This window comes from Corvus cornix, chromosome 8 (genome assembly GCF_000738735.6).
Source record: "Corvus cornix cornix isolate S_Up_H32 chromosome 8, ASM73873v5, whole genome shotgun sequence".
NCBI lineage: Eukaryota > Metazoa > Chordata > Aves > Passeriformes > Corvidae > Corvus > Corvus cornix.
The window spans coordinates 19,720,957-19,737,293 of NC_046338.1; the positions used below are offsets into that span (position 1 = coordinate 19,720,957).

Consider the following 16,337-nt stretch of genomic DNA (forward strand, 5'->3'; position numbering starts at 1 on the left):
TGCTGTTGAACTACTAAAATGTAATGTATGTATGAATAGAATTGAATTTATTTTTGTCCAGTTCTAGGGTTTCACTGAATTTTCTTCCAAAGGTCTGACACATTTCCTGAAATAGGAAAACACTTTGGGGAAACAGCAATCAAGTGTATTCAAATGCTTCTGGAAATTTAAAAAGCATTCATAGTTTATGTGCTCATATAAGACAACAGATACAGGAGAAAACAAAGATGTTTTATTATTTTATTGTTACTGAGCATGCAGTATTTTTGGCTGTCTTTGAAGCAGAATTTAGTACTGGGTATCTGGTGAGCAAAAGCTTCAGTTATCATTCAGAATCCCTTTGATGTGTGGAGACCAAATAGGGAGTGCCTGAGATGATGCTGGAGGAATAAGGGAAAACTTAAGACGCAGTCAGGCTTTCAGAAAGTTAACTGTGAGTAAAAGTGGTAAAATTCCAGTGTGAGTCACTCTGAAGTCAGAGTGATTGAGTATGGTATAAAGCAGTGATCGAAAAATGCATTTAACACATACTTCAGTACCTTGTGAAATTGTGGCCTAACTGTGCAGCTTTACTGGGAGAATATAACTAGAGAAGATTTTAAAAGAGTTCAGGGAACAGAACCTGGCACTAAAGTTTTCCAAAGTCTGAAAATGGGCTTCATTGCTTTATCACGAATCATTAGTTTCCATCAAGTCAGACTTGCATGCTAGGTAATAAAAAGGCTGAAAATAATTTTGGGATTAGGAGAGAAAAAAATTTTTTAATGTATTTCATAATCTTTCCTTTGTATGTCAACCTCTTGTCTTTCTGTAGCTATAGTTAAGGGAAATCCATATTGCAGACTTGTATATCATAACTGCCTTTTGTCTTCTATTGAATTTTGTTTCAGGCACAACAAAGCTGCTGGATGAAAGTGTCATAACCATAAAATAGAAGAGCAGGTTAGCAAATGGGGAGGTTATTTTCCAAAGGAAAAGTAGAAATGGAGAGAAACTATGTCGATTACTCTTATCCTTTCTTGCAACTAGGTCTTGCAGCACATTCGTACTCTGTTTAATTAATATCATTCATATGTTAACATTAACATAAGCCTTCTTTATTATTGGCTACAAATTTTTATGCTTCACCAGGGGCATGTTAATACAAATAAAAGCATTACAACATCTGCAGGTGAAGATTCTTGGCTTTTTTACTGTAAAAATAGGAAGAGTATATCATGTTAAATATTTTTTTAAAGGCAATGCTAACTCCTTGTTTCAAAGTTTTACTGAGCCTCCTAGAAAATACACATTCATGTAGAGGACCTCAGTGTTTCTATCTGTAAGGGAGTTAGGCATTGCTTATACTAAAATATTTATTTAGAAAACTAGGTTGATTTGCCGTTAATAAGGGAATGATCTTCTGATTTTTATTTACTCTCACTTTGCAGCACGTATGAGATTTTTCTGGAAAAAAGTTACTTTCATTATCTGTGCAAGGAAGGTGGCTCAATATTCCTTTACAGCTCTCGTGGGATGTAACGTGGTTAATATCAGGAATGGGTTTGTCAGTAAGGACAAGGGCTGTGTGAGGAGAAAGTGGCTGTGTGCCTGTGTAGCCCTGAAGCCAGATGACAGCTGGTTCCTCTTCTCAAGTACATGTTGGTTTCTTAACTACTTCAATTTGCTTCAGTGACATCTAGACCAGTTTATGATTTATGGAGACATTCAGATCCATTTCTGATTCCATCACTGGGGTTCCCGTGAAGACCCATTGAGTTAAACATTCAAAGTCTGAGTGCTGCTGAATCCAGATGAGAAGAATCTTCATTTTGTAATTATTTCTTTGCCCCATGTGTAGTGATAAAAAATCTTGATCTGTTTAATGGTAGCAGATTTTTGTTTATGGAAAGTTATTCACTACTTACTGTTTTTATATGCAGTATAATTGAGATGAAAGACTTTGTATATGTAATTACATTCCCCTGAGATTATTCAGGCTAATGGTTTATAGGTAATTTAGGCATTAGATTTGTAGCTTAAACAACAAATTATTTATTGTGATCTGCGTAGTGTGGCAGTTTTAGGAAAATACAGTATTTCAAATTCTTGGTGTGTATTATTTTGTTTTACCTTTTCCTTTGTCACTTTAATGCCAATCCTATTCATGGGTGTAATTCTACAATAGATACGAGTGTATTTAAATATTTTATGGGTGCTATTATTATCATCCTGCCATGGAATGATTAGTATTCTGTATGTCTTCAAAAAAGTATTTTCTGCAGAATCTTCCGATCTTTGGTGTTTCTTTGTATAAATTATAAACTAGAAAACAGCTTTATATTTATTGTTTGTAAGAGAATGTGGATTGTGATTGTACTTTATCAGTTCATTTTTCTTGTTAATCATGCTGAGCTTAAACTTCCTACTTATTGACCTAAGTACGTGAAATAAATAAGTGCATTTAAGAATTAGGTTATTCTTGAAATTCAACTGCAATATATAAAGTATATTAACTTTCAGCAGCTGCACACCTCTCTGAGCTTCACTCATCCCTCAGTAGTCAAAGCAAGTTTCTCTTCAGTTGTCCCTTTTTGGACAGTGGTTGTTTTCTGAGGTGAAATAGATTGTGCTTGGTATCACAAGTATCATTTTATGTGTCTGTGATGTTATCAAAAAGAATAATCTTTAATCTATAATGCTGACATGATAAAATTGCGACAAAGCCTCATTTAGTAGCATAGTTACCTAACATTTGTTGTAACAAGTGCAACAATACACTATGACAGGGTCTGATTAAAAACATTGATCAATCCCATTTCTCACTTCCTGCTGTGGACAATCATGGGAATTTACTGAAACACCTCAGATTTCTATTTCTGATTTTTCTAGAGGGAAAACGTGCCATGAAAAAATTGGTCAGTGTAACTGTATTTACGAAAATTACTGTGAAATTTATTAGAATTAATGGATAAAGACAAAACAAGACCCTTTTCTATGTATTTTTTGCTCTTTTTTTATATCACTTCCAATACACAAGTGCTTAGAAAAACAATCTATTTGATTAACACAATTTTTTTTTTCGTAACCCAGGGCCATTATCTTCCACGTAAGGAAAAATAACATATACCTGAAAAAAAATGCTTAAAATTTACCTAAGATACTATGATTGTAACAGAAAAGGTCCTGTTTTTATTGATTCCACTTTTTCCTTTTTCTGTCCACTCCCTACTGCCTGCCAAAAGGGATTAGTTCTATTCCCCATGTCTGCACATGAATCAGACTGGGCTCTACTCTGAAGTCTATTGTGCAGAGTGATGTTCAGATAACTTCAAGTAATTACGTGAAACATATTAGCAATACACAGTGTAGTAATTCATTTTTACAAAGCAAAGCATTAAATATTGTTGGACATTGCTGACACTGCAGTATTTTGAGAGAAAATTGATTTGTTCATTGATATCCCTTTTGTCTGTACATTGCTCTTACTTTATATGCCTTTGCTAGCGTATGTGTAAACAGTCCCAGTTTAAGCTGATGCATTCATTCTGAATCAAACAAGAAGCTGAGGGAAATTCAGTGACAGGAGAGGGACTGAATTGAAGGCTTTTGAGCCCTATCCATGACCTATCATGTTTTCTTTTTCATTTCCTAAAATGTTTCAAATAGGATAGAGAACCACATAACTTTAAACGCTTGGATCTTACGGTGCATTTAACATATTTTCTATGATAGCTTTTTTCCTTTAGACTGCTCTCCATATTTCTTTATCTCCTATCCCGGGATGCCGCAGTGCTGTCCGGCCAGCACGGTGTCCCGGGCACCGGGCAATCCTCTGCCTGCTCCGAGCGCGGCCGCTCGGGTCCGCCTTGCCCCCGATGGTGAGGGCGTGTGAAGGAGAAGCGGAGGGACTTCTTTGTGGGTGGAGAGGCTTTACTGGAGAGGAAAAATCCACTGAAGAAACGTGGCTTGCAGGGGGTCTTGCACCCCCACAATATGGGCGTGGGAAACACACAGTAACCAATGGAACATCGGCCAGGGGGTCTTACCAAGGCGGGGAGAAGGAATTACAGCAAATGGGAGAAGGGGTAGGCGGGGAGGAGGCCAATTAACTATCGAAATACATGGAACTCTCTGGAAAGACAATCTCATATGAGAAATAAGGGGAGGGGAGGGCTGTGGCCAATGGTAAGGCAGGGAAAAATAGATTTTTCACAGCCTTTTGAATGCTCAAGGCTTTTGGGCTGTGGAAGCATCAAACCAATGGACCTTTTGGTCCTCTTGATTTGGCTGGTCACGGCTCACCACAACACCAGGATAGGTGCACAGAGTGATTTTGCCTTGAGATGGAAGGTTGGTCACAAGTCTTTATGCTCCCTGGATGTATGGGGGGCAAGAGACACTACGGCTTGGTGATGAAGACTGCTTTTATATGAAGGAAAATAACGTAGTGCCAGCAGAGCTGTCTGGGGACACCATACGGGCCCTGCGATGTGATGCAGCAACTCTGGCATTGATCTAAGAGACTAAAGCAGCTCTGTTGCTCTGGGTTTTAAGGAGGAATTCAGATATCCTGCCTCTGCCCATGTTATCTCTGTAGAGCAGTTTTTGATCTCTCTATGACAATAGTGCATCTCACCCTTAGCTATCGAGATGCCTTCATGTACTCTGAGGTTTAAACTGTGTGGGCCATTGTAGTCTGAGAAACTATGCATTATTATTTCTATTAGGTTCAATAAAGTACTTGATAAGAGGTTTGCTCAAGAGAGTATCTCCGTGGCTGCTGCTTCTTTCTTTTAAGCTGAAGAAGCCATGCCACTGAGAAAAAAAGAACCTTTTGTAAAAAGATACAAAAACTGGTGATGTCCGTGTTACCAGCTGTGCTTGGTCAGGTTAAATTTATAATTATCAATGAACTGGTTCTCCATAAAGGCTGACTGACAAACAGAGTTCAAGGAATGAAAGTGTGTTTGTATGAATTGATTAGGAACAAAGACATTAATCCATTTGTTACTCTTAGTCATTACTCTTACTATCTTTCAATGACTTCTAAAAACAACATTCCTGTGAATGAAAACTAATCTTTTTTATTGCCTTGCTGTTCATATAGCATCAGCATACCCACTTCCTGATTAAAGACCTGCTATTTTTCAGACACAGTGATGACAAGAAAGAAATGCTTTTGTTGTTGTCTTTAGGAGGAATAGGAAAAACTGTTCTACTGTATGATCATCCAGCTGAAATACTGTCATCCACGAATTCCAGAGTTAAGTCATATGTACTCCCCACATCCATTTGGTATTAGCTTTGTGAAGAAATACACTGTTCTGCTGAAGTTCTTCTTTCTTCTGTGGAGCAGAATTTGACATCTGGGTTTAGGGATTGCACTGAGTGCAGTGAATTAAATGAATTTGTATTTATTGTCGTAGTGCCATTTCTGAAAACAAAGCTGTATTGCAGGGCTGTTCAACAGTCACCTTCTCCCCTGTGCTGTTCTGCATTACACTTTCCACCTTCTTCTGCCACTTTCCAGGGCAAACTTTACAGATGCTGCACTGTTTGTTGCTTCTTTTTTTTAGGAGGAATACTAGGACTGATGCTGCTGAAAACACTGAGACACAGCAAGGGAACTGGTATGTCATGTATCATGTTACTACGAGGAACTGGTAGCTTCTGAGCTCTTTCCTCTGCTTTTTCTCAGAGAGAAAAGTGAACTAACCTCATGAAAGATGTGCTTAATTTCCTCCTGGTATTTTCCATCAGGAATCTTAGAGTTCAAGCTTATTTCATTCCTTTTGGAATTCTGGTTGAGCATATGGAAGCTCTTTGTAAAACTTGTGGTATCCTATGTTTTCTTCTTGTTTAGTATTAATTTATTTAGGATTATGAATTTTGTTGCTGCCTTAATGAAGTTTAAAAAGGAAAATTGGAAAATCAGCTGACTAACAAAAAGGAGGACTTTGTACCCATACAAATATGAAAAGTGATAGTTACCATTCAAAAAGATCCACTTTAAAAAGCTTTTCCTCTCTCTTATGTTAAAATGGCCCTTATGAATGCTAACATTAAAAATGGCTAAAAGATTTAAAAATAACTACTCATCCTGAAACAAAAGCAAGCATAGATGTGATCTGCAGAACTTTTAGTATTGGATGACCCCTGGCTGTGGACTGCATCTTTAAAAGGAAGGGTGTCTGTTCCTCTCCTTGCTGAGGCAGCAAAGGGTTTGTGTTTAGATTTGAGTAAGAGCCCACTATATTGTACAATGGACATCTTTCTTCTCCTGCACTCATTTTTACTGCTGTTTTTCATGTGGTCCTCCAGCTTCTCACTTGGATTCATTCTGTGATTGAGCTGGGACATATAAGCGGTTTGGTTTTTGTTTTTTGTTTTTTTTTTTTTTTTCCTCTTCATAGCTTTCTTTTACTTTTTTTGTATTTGCATAGTTACAAGTGTTACAAGTAGGGTGGGGAAAGGAAAGCATGTTTCTGACAAGCCATTGGCCTGGTTTTTATTTGATGGAACTTACAGCTAAAATCAGATCTGTCACTGATCTCAGCACTTTACTTAAAGCTGCTTGGGTTTTTTCACCACTGTTTTCATCCTCAGAACTGTAAATCAATACCCTTTGATCTAAACATAAAAGTCTGGAAGGCTTACGTTGAGGATTTCTTCCCTTGCACCTCGCTTCATTGAGTTCTACGGCTAAATCTGTTCTAAGGGAATCAAAAGCGATACTGAATTGACATTAATCGCTCTCCTCAAGACTGCCAGAAGGTAATTTCTCAGAAAGTTTGGAGTTTGAAACAAACTTTGCATTGTACTGGTCTATTATTAGCACTCCACTTAGCATATGCAAGTGAGGCTTTTGAAAGCAGCGCATAGTACCTGAACTAGAAACTCTAAATGCTTCTGCCTTAATTAAAATTGATTTTTCTGAGGAATAATAAAAAATATTCAAAAGAATATGGAAGAGGAAGAATTCTTGTTGAGGAATTCTGAGGAACAGATGTGTTTTGTCAACTGTAACAATTTGGACCATATGGAGTAAACTGTAACTAAACTAAAACACAGTTGCCTCCAATTTTTACAAAAATCAATTTTTAAGCTTTTTGATGTCTTGTTAGTTCAATTCTACAGACTAGTGATCAATGGTGTGTCACTTTGAGTTGCTATTGCATACTAAGAATTAGTGTTTTTATTCCAAGGTGCCAGGAATCCTAATGTCTAGTAATCAGCTGTTACAAACCTGTGCTTTATTTTAATTGATTCTATCAGGCAATAATGAGGTTTGTATTCAGAATTTTGAAACATATTGGAAAATTAAAATGTATTGGAAATGTAAAATTTCTGTTTTGGTTGAGTTTAAAATAAATGGCAGCATCTCTGCCAGCTGGACTAAACTGAGGAGACTTCTTGAAAAAGCAAAGCTTCTTCTGGTGTAACTTCTATTATAATGTAGTGACTTATTCATTAGAGAACTCATGTCTTCAGCATTTGAGCAGTAAGTGCTGTTACATCTGGGAACTCAGCTCCTTGGACAGAAGGACACTTTGTTCAGACACAGTCTTCTGACATCTGATGACCTTTTCATTTTTCCATAAGTGAAGTGGGACTCTTAAGATGATTCTTCCTATTGTCAGAGATATTTTATTATTATTTGTAATATTTATGCTTTTTTTCTGGAACAGATCTCGGTTCTGTTTGAAGAAATTACTGGGTAACTTCAAAAAGGAGCCATAATCCTGCTTACAACACAGAAATCCAGTGCTACCAGTGATGTGACAGTGCATATGAGAGTGGGAATTACTAGAGCTGAAATGTTCAATGAGGTAAATAGAGCAATGCAAATCTCAAGGGCTTCTGAAATACAGAATACAGCAAGGATGATTTTGAGAATGTGTATTACATTGCTGCCTCCTCTCACACCATGCACCAAACATCTCTTTCCTCTCTTCAGCTTCTAAAAATCAGTTTGATGTGACTGCCTCCAGTTTGAAATTAGCATGATTTAATCTGTGATACAGGAAAAATCTCTCTCATGGAAAAGGCCCACATGGGAAATCTAATGATAGCATATTCCCCAGGGAAAGCTGCCACCTTAGACTGTGTCCCTGTAGGAGGGAAAGTGAACAGCTGCAATATATCTTGTGAAAATGTGTGTGTGCATGTGTATGGTGATGTGACACAATGCTTTGTGACAGCTCATTTTGTTCTGGGTTCTTCACATGACAGATGAAATGATTTTTGAGATTATTCTTAGGTATAAGACCCAAAGTCAGTTCTGTTGGACTGTTTGGCATAAAATACATTTAGGTATCTCATTTAAACATCCCTCTGGAAAAAAAGCTCTGGAAATCAGAAGTGATTGAGTGGATGAGCTGCAACTGTATTGCTTCTAGGCCCAGTAAAAAGGCAAGTATAAGGGGCTGATTTTCATTTCAAGTGTTTCATTTGAGGTGAAGTTTCATCCCAAGGCTTACATAACTAAACTAGCTTTTCCTGTAGTTGAATTAGCTCTTGTTTTACTTCTAAGTTAAATTAAGATCGTTGCAATTTTGTGCTAAGGAGTAGGAAAAGTTTAAATATATCCTTGCTTTAGAACAAAAATGTACATTAATCATAACCAGTGATAAAATACTACTTGTCATTACAAACCTTTATCACTACTTAGGATTAGAAATAGATCAGTTATATAATTTCACATACTGCTAAGGAAATGTATCTATGCCTTAATTTTAAATAATTGCTAGGTTTATAATTTAATGTGAATGTAGAATATTTTAAAAATACATACTACCATTAGTAAACTAAATAAGAGAAATGTATGTAATCTCCTAAATCTTGAAGAGGATTTGTTGCTTCTGTATTTGTTGTGTAGCAATAATGCAATTCTTATTATTCATTTAGAGAAAATACTGCTGAAAATTTGGTGAAAATTCTTTTCTCATTTTGAGCATTCAGTGTGACTTTGTCATACATTTCCAGGTTTCCAGCTGGGCTGGTTTGCTTTCATTCAGGATTGAAGTCAGTTGCTGTTTTTCCAGGATTACTGAAAGGTTGAACCTATTTCAATGATATATAGGATCTACAGAATAACAGTTTTGCAACTTATATGCTTAAGAGAGAGGGAATATGTCCAGAAAAATTCACTTAAATCATCTATCAAATGTGCCAGCGCAGCTGGTGGCTTTATTTCTCAGGAAAGCAGAGAGAGATGGAAGGGCATGAGGGGTGCTTTTATTGATTGCTTTCTGGGAAAATTATTCTATGAGTTACTTTAGCAAAGAATGTAATTTGCCTGAGGTATAGCAGGAATAATATGAAAAGCTCTGGGAGAAATAGTTCCCTGATTGATTTTTTTCAATATGAAATGATGGTGTTCTCTCAGAACCAGAACTATATCAGCTCCACAAGTATCACTAGGGATGGGTGTGACTCCATGCGTTCGATAAAACTACAGGAAACTTTGGAAAGATCTACTGGAAGGAAAAAATGGAAATTGGGAAGAAGAGAGATTTTTACTTCTCAATGATCTGTTCATGTAATAACAAAGAAGAAAAGTAATTAATTGTGGGATGTAATGCCCTGACTGACTTAAAAGGCTACTTTCTTTTCTATTTCTGTGATGTAAGCCTTGAAAATATACTAGTGCAGGTTATGATACTTTTAACCTGTACTGTAATGTTGACTGTTTTAAGATCTCAAGCTAAAGGCATCATCCTTCTTAAAACTGAAACTGGGACTTGTACAACTCTATCAGTTTTTCCACATCCAATTCTATGTATATAACTGCCAATCTGTGATTCAGATATAGTCTCATCTCCCACAAGTGAAAGCAGCTTAAAATAAAAAAATAAAAATCTCAGTTTAGAAAATATATTATTTTATGGATTTGTCTAATAATTAGCATTTTCCAGTATTATAGGAATCTGATAAGTGAATTGAACTTGAAAATGAAATTTAAATAAATCTTTGTGGAACACTAGCCTTTTATATTTAGGGAAGAAAAGCAATTTTTAAGAGGATAAAATACAAAAAGAAAAAAGAACTCGGTGTCCCTGCATATGACAGGTGAAAGGTCTAAAGTCTGAGGAAACTGGATGTCACTCAGTTACTGTCAGTCCTCATTGCTCACTGTCACACTGCGGAAAAACATAGTTAATTTTTTCTGACTTGCAGAGTCCTACTGAACAGCCAGACACTGACATCACTGACACTGGCATTACTGTACAATATTTGTAAAACAGTCTTATTGCTGGAAAACATTGCTTCAGTCATCAAAGTGATGGAGTCATGTTCTGGACTTAATTTTGATATGCTGTATTGTTTCTTAAAATAATTGCAGGCTGTCTATGTATTTTTGTGTTCAAAATTCATGAATGTATTTACAAGAGGTGAACTGTTTTGTCTTCCTCCAGACTAAGAAGAGAACCATATAATTTGAAGTTCACAAAGGCAGAGATCTACAAGCCAGCAGAATTAGAGATGAAGAACTGCTCTGTGGTGAGTAAACTGAGGCTTTCATACACTGGGCTTCTTGAGTGAAGATTCTGTGGCACATTCCCCAAACACGTAGAAATTACAAAATATCAGTAATTGATTGAAACCTCAGAGAATTGCTGTTACAAAAATAGTACTAAAAATGAAATATATATTACTGTTTCACTACTTTAGCTAAAGTATTCCATTCTACTGCAGACTTTTATTTTTCTTCTGGTTTGATCAATATTCTCACATTTTACTGTCATTTTTTGACATCTAGTGCTATATATTGTAGATTCCTCCAGCAATTTCTGTAGCTGGTATCATGAAGCACTTTTGATTGCTAAGAAAGCTCCTAATCCTTGACAAGCTTGTACCTGAACATCCCACTGGTGCTGTATTTGCAGTTATGAACTGTGGTGTGCCACTTTAGGCATTGACTGTGTAGGGACCTCATCTCTTCTGGTCACAGTCAGCAAAGAGATAAAGCCCATTTTTGCCAAATTGGATCAGTTCTCGCTGGAGACTGTAATGTTGCTGGCATGAGGATGCTTCTTGATGCAGCCCCTGGCCAAACAGCTGAGAGAGAGTTGCTGCAGGCAGAACGGGATTCTTCCCACAGGGCTCAGCCCTTGGCGACAGCTGGTAATGCAAAGTGCTTCCTGAGCTGAGTGCAGGGGTTCCAACACTGCTCCTTTGCTCTCCTGAAGGGCACAGACACCACTTCTCTAGAGAAGCAAAACCCGACTATCTATAAGTGATTGGGAAAATATGGAGCATTTTTCCTATGAATTTAGTCTTTTTTTTTTTGGGGGGGGGGGGGGGGGGGAAGTGTGCTGACTGTGTGGAGGAATAAATTACAAGGAAATTAAAATTTAGGATTTTTTTTTCAAAATTGTCTCTTAGACTGTTTTACTGAGGCCTTGAGGAGTAACAAAGCTGAGTTTGTTTAGTGGAATAGATGGAAATAATCTGAAAATTATTTGTCATGCTGATACCACATTTTATAGCTGATAAATTATTTTATATCTCTCTTGATAGTTGCAGAGAAAAAAACCCCACAAATTCCAGTGAGATTTCCATGCTTAAATATTTCTGGACCAATATACTGGTTGGTAGCAGGAAAATGATGGCTGGAAAAACTCTTGCCCAAGTGAAGACATTTTCCTAATTCTCCTTCTAAAGGGAAGCAAGTTTGGAGCTGCAGTGGTTTTCTAGAACATACAGAACTTGTCTTAATGAATTAGCCACACTCTCTTGTGGCTTTTCTCCCTTGTAACTGTGCAGGAAAATGTGTTTGCTATGCAGAAGCATTGAGTGACTACCTCCTCCCCCAGGGAAAAAACAAAAAGACTTCACAGCACAGTAGATTTTGCTCCTTAGTAGCTGTAATGAACCACAGAGAGCTTGTCAGTAAAAATTATGTATGTGTATATACATATATATATATGTGTATATATAACATGCATGTCTTTGTTACTGTGTGTATATAATATTTATATTTGCTATACATATGTATATGTTTAGGAAATGCATGTGTATTTATATGTATGTATAGCTTTATATGCACATGTATGAGAGAGAAATCAGAAAGTGGTCTTTAAGCTCTGTGGAAGAAATAGGAGAGAGTGCTATTTCCAATATGTGTCTCATGGGAAGTATCATTTAGCATGATTGTTGGTTAGTAATGACTCTTTTCAGTGTTTGTTCACTTCTTCAAGCAAAGGTAGGACTGGTGTTAGAGCTATTACATTCTTTAGATCTGTTCCTTTCTTTCCTCTGTGCTTTATTTTCTGCCCGAAGTTTGTTGCCCCATCCAAAAAGCCTTTAGCTGGTACTTTCTGAATGCATTTGCACTCAGTTCAAAGGGTTTTGTATTTCTCTGGCAATGGTGCCTAAAATGAAGAGATCCAACACACCTTGTGATTGAGCACGCTGCCAGCATAACAGATGCATGTGATTGTTGGCAGCCAAGAAGCCTTATGAAATATCAGTGTCAAATGGTTAGAGACAGCATTTTTAAATCAAAAATATATGTTAGATGCTCTGGGTTTGATGACATGGTAGAGCATAGTCTAATCAGGTTGACTGAGTTATTTTAAATTTTAAACTATAATTCTTCCGTGTTACTTGCATAACCTTTAGCTGTGATATTTCTGTGACTTCAAGAGTTATTTTTACTTTGGTCTAAACAAAATTGTGTTAGGAATAAGTTCAAAGGACTAATACCTGTGCTGGCTTCTTAGACCACAGTGTGTGTGATATGATATGGTATCAGTATCATGTCATATATCCTGATCCTTTGCACACATCTAGATCATGTGGAATTCATTGCAGGCATTAATTTACTTTTCTCTTTTAATATCATATATTTCTGAGTTTTCAAGTTATATTCTTTTATTTTAGATAATTTAGTTATGTCGAGGTAGGGTGACATTTTTGAGATATAACTGACATACTACTCTTTTTCCCTCTTCTGTTCCACTTGGAGAGAAAATATTTACAGGTAGAAAACAGGGACAGTTAGGTATTTATGATGGGATGCTTGTCTGTATCCCTTAGTTCATAATTACCTTTGAAATAATGTTAAACCATACTGGTTTTTATTAGGGGTTTGTGACCCAAAATCAAGTAAGTGCTTTAAAACATTTACCCTAAATAATAAACAGTAGACTTCCTTTTTTGAAAATTTTTTGGTTATCTTGCTGAGTATGAAATGCATACTCAAAATACCAGGGATTCTCTGGTTCATTATACTGCTCAGTATAATCCCATAAAACTAAGTTCCTGCCTTTTACGTTAGCACATTAACATGTCTTTCTGATAATTTAATTCTAAGAGAGCTTTCTGTATTAGAAGGTGAGGAGTGTGATGGTATGTGGGAACTTGTGGTGTGTAATTTATCATCACATCGTGTTCACATCCAGATAAATGAAAGAGGGAATGTTTTTATGAAGAACTAGAAACAAGGTGTTCTGAAAAGAAGATTCACAGCTTATAAAATCACTGTAATGTGATAAATTAGCACATTAAATCCAGTCCCATTAATCAATTTTAAGCTAAACACAGATAGTTCTACTTCATATTTAAAATTAATGTCTGAGGATATTTTTTAAAATCTGAGATAGTTTCATTTCAGAAACTGTCAGTATTATCCTCTGAAATCCAAAGAACTATTAAAGAGATAGGCAAGCCAGTAGATAGCAGGTTGAAGAGTCATTGAAAGCAGGCAGTTCCATATTCTTATCATAAATGTGCTGAAATGACAATAGAGAATGTCATGAGGAATTTAATGGAATTTCCTTCATCTTAAGGTTCAAGAAGGCTTCTGAGTTTGCATTTATTCTGGTTCTCAAGCATACTTAGGATGCCTGGAGATGAGAAATCACAAGACTACTTGAATACAAAGTACAAAGAGAGATAAAATCATTTATAATGCAGTGTTGATGTTTCTGATTTTAAAACACCATCATGTCAACCCCTTTTTTTTCCCCCCATCATATTAAAAAGAAAAGGTATGTATTACTCTACAAGAGAGTTTTACTTTAATTCAGGTTTCATATTACGCTTTGCTTATTCTGCAACTACCTAGATATTTTCATACCAGATATGATAATTAAATTATATACTGGATGAAAGCGTATACTCAGCATTTTAAAAAATAATGAATTTTATACCCATTCAAAGTGGCAGATTCTAAGATAACATAGTAGAAGAACTTCACCAATGTCCATGTGGTCGTGTATATTTGTAAGATTCTTGCCTATTCTGTAAAGTAAGTCCAGATCTAGGATGTTTTTATATTACACTTGAACCATAAAACCTCCAAATAATTTTTAGTCATGTGTTTGTTGCTAGAGGCTCAGCCTGTCCCTCTTCTTTTAAATATATAGAGAATTGGAGTTTGGTGTGGGAACAAGAGAGGTCACCCTCAAACTGAGAAAGTAGTGTACATATCAGTGTACACATCCAAACCCTAAGGATACTGGGGAGGGGCATTGTTAGGAAGAAAGTTCATCCTGTGCTTTTCTGGGGCTGACTGCCATTAATAAACATAGGCACTTGCATCAGCATCCTGCTGATAAAATTGTAAGAATCTTTCAGGAAGTCAAGGAAAAGCTTTCAGACTCGTTCCTTGGAAAATACCTTCAAATGAGGTTTTGCAGCGAAACACCTCTACTGCATTTCAGCTCTTGCTCTTTTCAGTGCTGGCCAATGTACACACTATTTTCAGATGTACTGTGACAGCATATGCTCCCTCTCTTACTGAAATACTTTTATTTGATTTCAAGAAAAGCAGCAGAACAGAGCAGGTTGAAATGGTGTTCCTGTTTGGAAGTGGCAGAGCAGTATGTCAGTGTTCTGTAGGATGCTGTCTCTCTAATGAAAGTAAAGGAGAGGCTTTTTTCCCATCTCCCATAATAAAACACAGTTTTCTTAAGTTAGAAAATAATTTATATTAGTTTATAAATTTTCTATACTGCTTTTAGGAGGTGGGTGAAAATGTGCTAATTTTAGTTGAAAGGTTGAGGCTGTATCAGCAGAGATTAAAATGCTGAGATGCATCTTTTAATTCATGGTACTGACAGATGAAGTGAAGTAAGGAAGTGCTGGTGTAAAGCAGTGCAGGGCAGTGCATGGGATATGGATCTAATTCAGTGAGCCACAGATGCCAAAGGTGCTGCCGGGCTGAGCAAAGGACAGATGCTGACAGGTAGCCTCAGCACTTAGTTCAGTGACTTCAGTGGCTGGTAAAGACTAATTTTTATTACTAGAAAGAGTGTCTGGAGTAGATCTAATGTATGAACATTATATATATATATATAAATATAAATCATAACATATGAACTGCAAATACAAATGAGCTAGAATAAGGTGTGAATTCAGAAAGAGGCTATTAACACTAATCCAAGACCTGAAGCTGGCATGTGCAACTTGAAAACAACCTTTTAGGTTGAGGTGGGAAAGTATCACTAAACTATGGAAAAATGATTAGGGCTGGGTTTTTGTGAAGGTTCAGGTAGCAGGGTCACCTAGAGATGTCGTGGTACTGATGATGGGGGGTCACTGGCTGCTGGTGGGACTGAGGGCTTGTACAGGGTGAAGGATGGCATGTCCAGCTTGCCCAGCATGATTGCTGGTGACAGCACTGACTACAGAATTCTGAGGTGGCATGTTATGGGTGCTGGACACTGAGAGGCCACAAGGTATTTCACTTCTTTTGGCAGTCATTCATCAAGGTGGTGAATAGCTGTCTTGTACAGGGCTGTGTATTCTTTGTTAAATGAAGACATGACTGCTCAGACATACACACTGCTATCCATGCATAGCAGCTGCTTTGGCAGTTACAGAAATTAAACACATTCAGCTGTGATTCCCTACATGAACTATTAAGTTAATCCTTCTTTTAATCAAAAATAAAAATAAGGCAAAAGGCTGTAGCACTTGGTGCTGGTACAAAAGGAGACTGTGAAAGTAAAGAAAATTTAAAGAAACCAGGGAGGAGATGGAAATCAGAGATGATTGGGTTACTCCTTCCTATCTGAAACCATTTGCTTTTTAGGGCTCCAATTTTGTAAATCACGTTAGCATCTGCTTAACCCTAACCACAGTAATAATCCCTTTGCTTTCAGTGTATTTACATGAGTAGAGATGTGCAAGAATCTGCAAAAGTAAAAATAAAGGTAGGCATGGTGGTAATATATGTACATTCTTTCACCCAGTTATACCTACTGCTGCATGTCCAAATCCAAATGAAATAACACACAGGAACACCATGGTAGTGATAAGCATTCTAATTATTAAGTTTCCCACTGGGATTTAAATTAGAATCTGTTGCAGACATCAAGGCTACATTCTGAAGGCAAGTCAAG

The 16,337-nt window shown here is 36.8% G+C and overlaps 1 long non-coding RNA gene across 2 annotated transcripts in view; it reads left to right on the plus strand.

Annotated features, from left to right (window-relative positions):
* LOC120410377 overlaps positions 1 to 16,337 on the plus strand; it is a 97,157-nt gene that overhangs the window by 15,313 nt on the left and 65,507 nt on the right. Inside the window, exons 2-5 of one of the 2 annotated variants that reach the window (XR_005602489.1) lie at positions 5,559 to 5,612; positions 6,589 to 6,756; positions 7,671 to 7,811; positions 10,401 to 10,485. This is a non-coding gene — a long non-coding RNA (uncharacterized LOC120410377). The remainder of the gene's footprint in view (positions 1 to 5,558; positions 5,613 to 6,588; positions 6,757 to 7,670; positions 7,812 to 10,400; positions 10,486 to 16,337) is intronic. The other variant, XR_005602490.1, reaches the window with a different exon arrangement.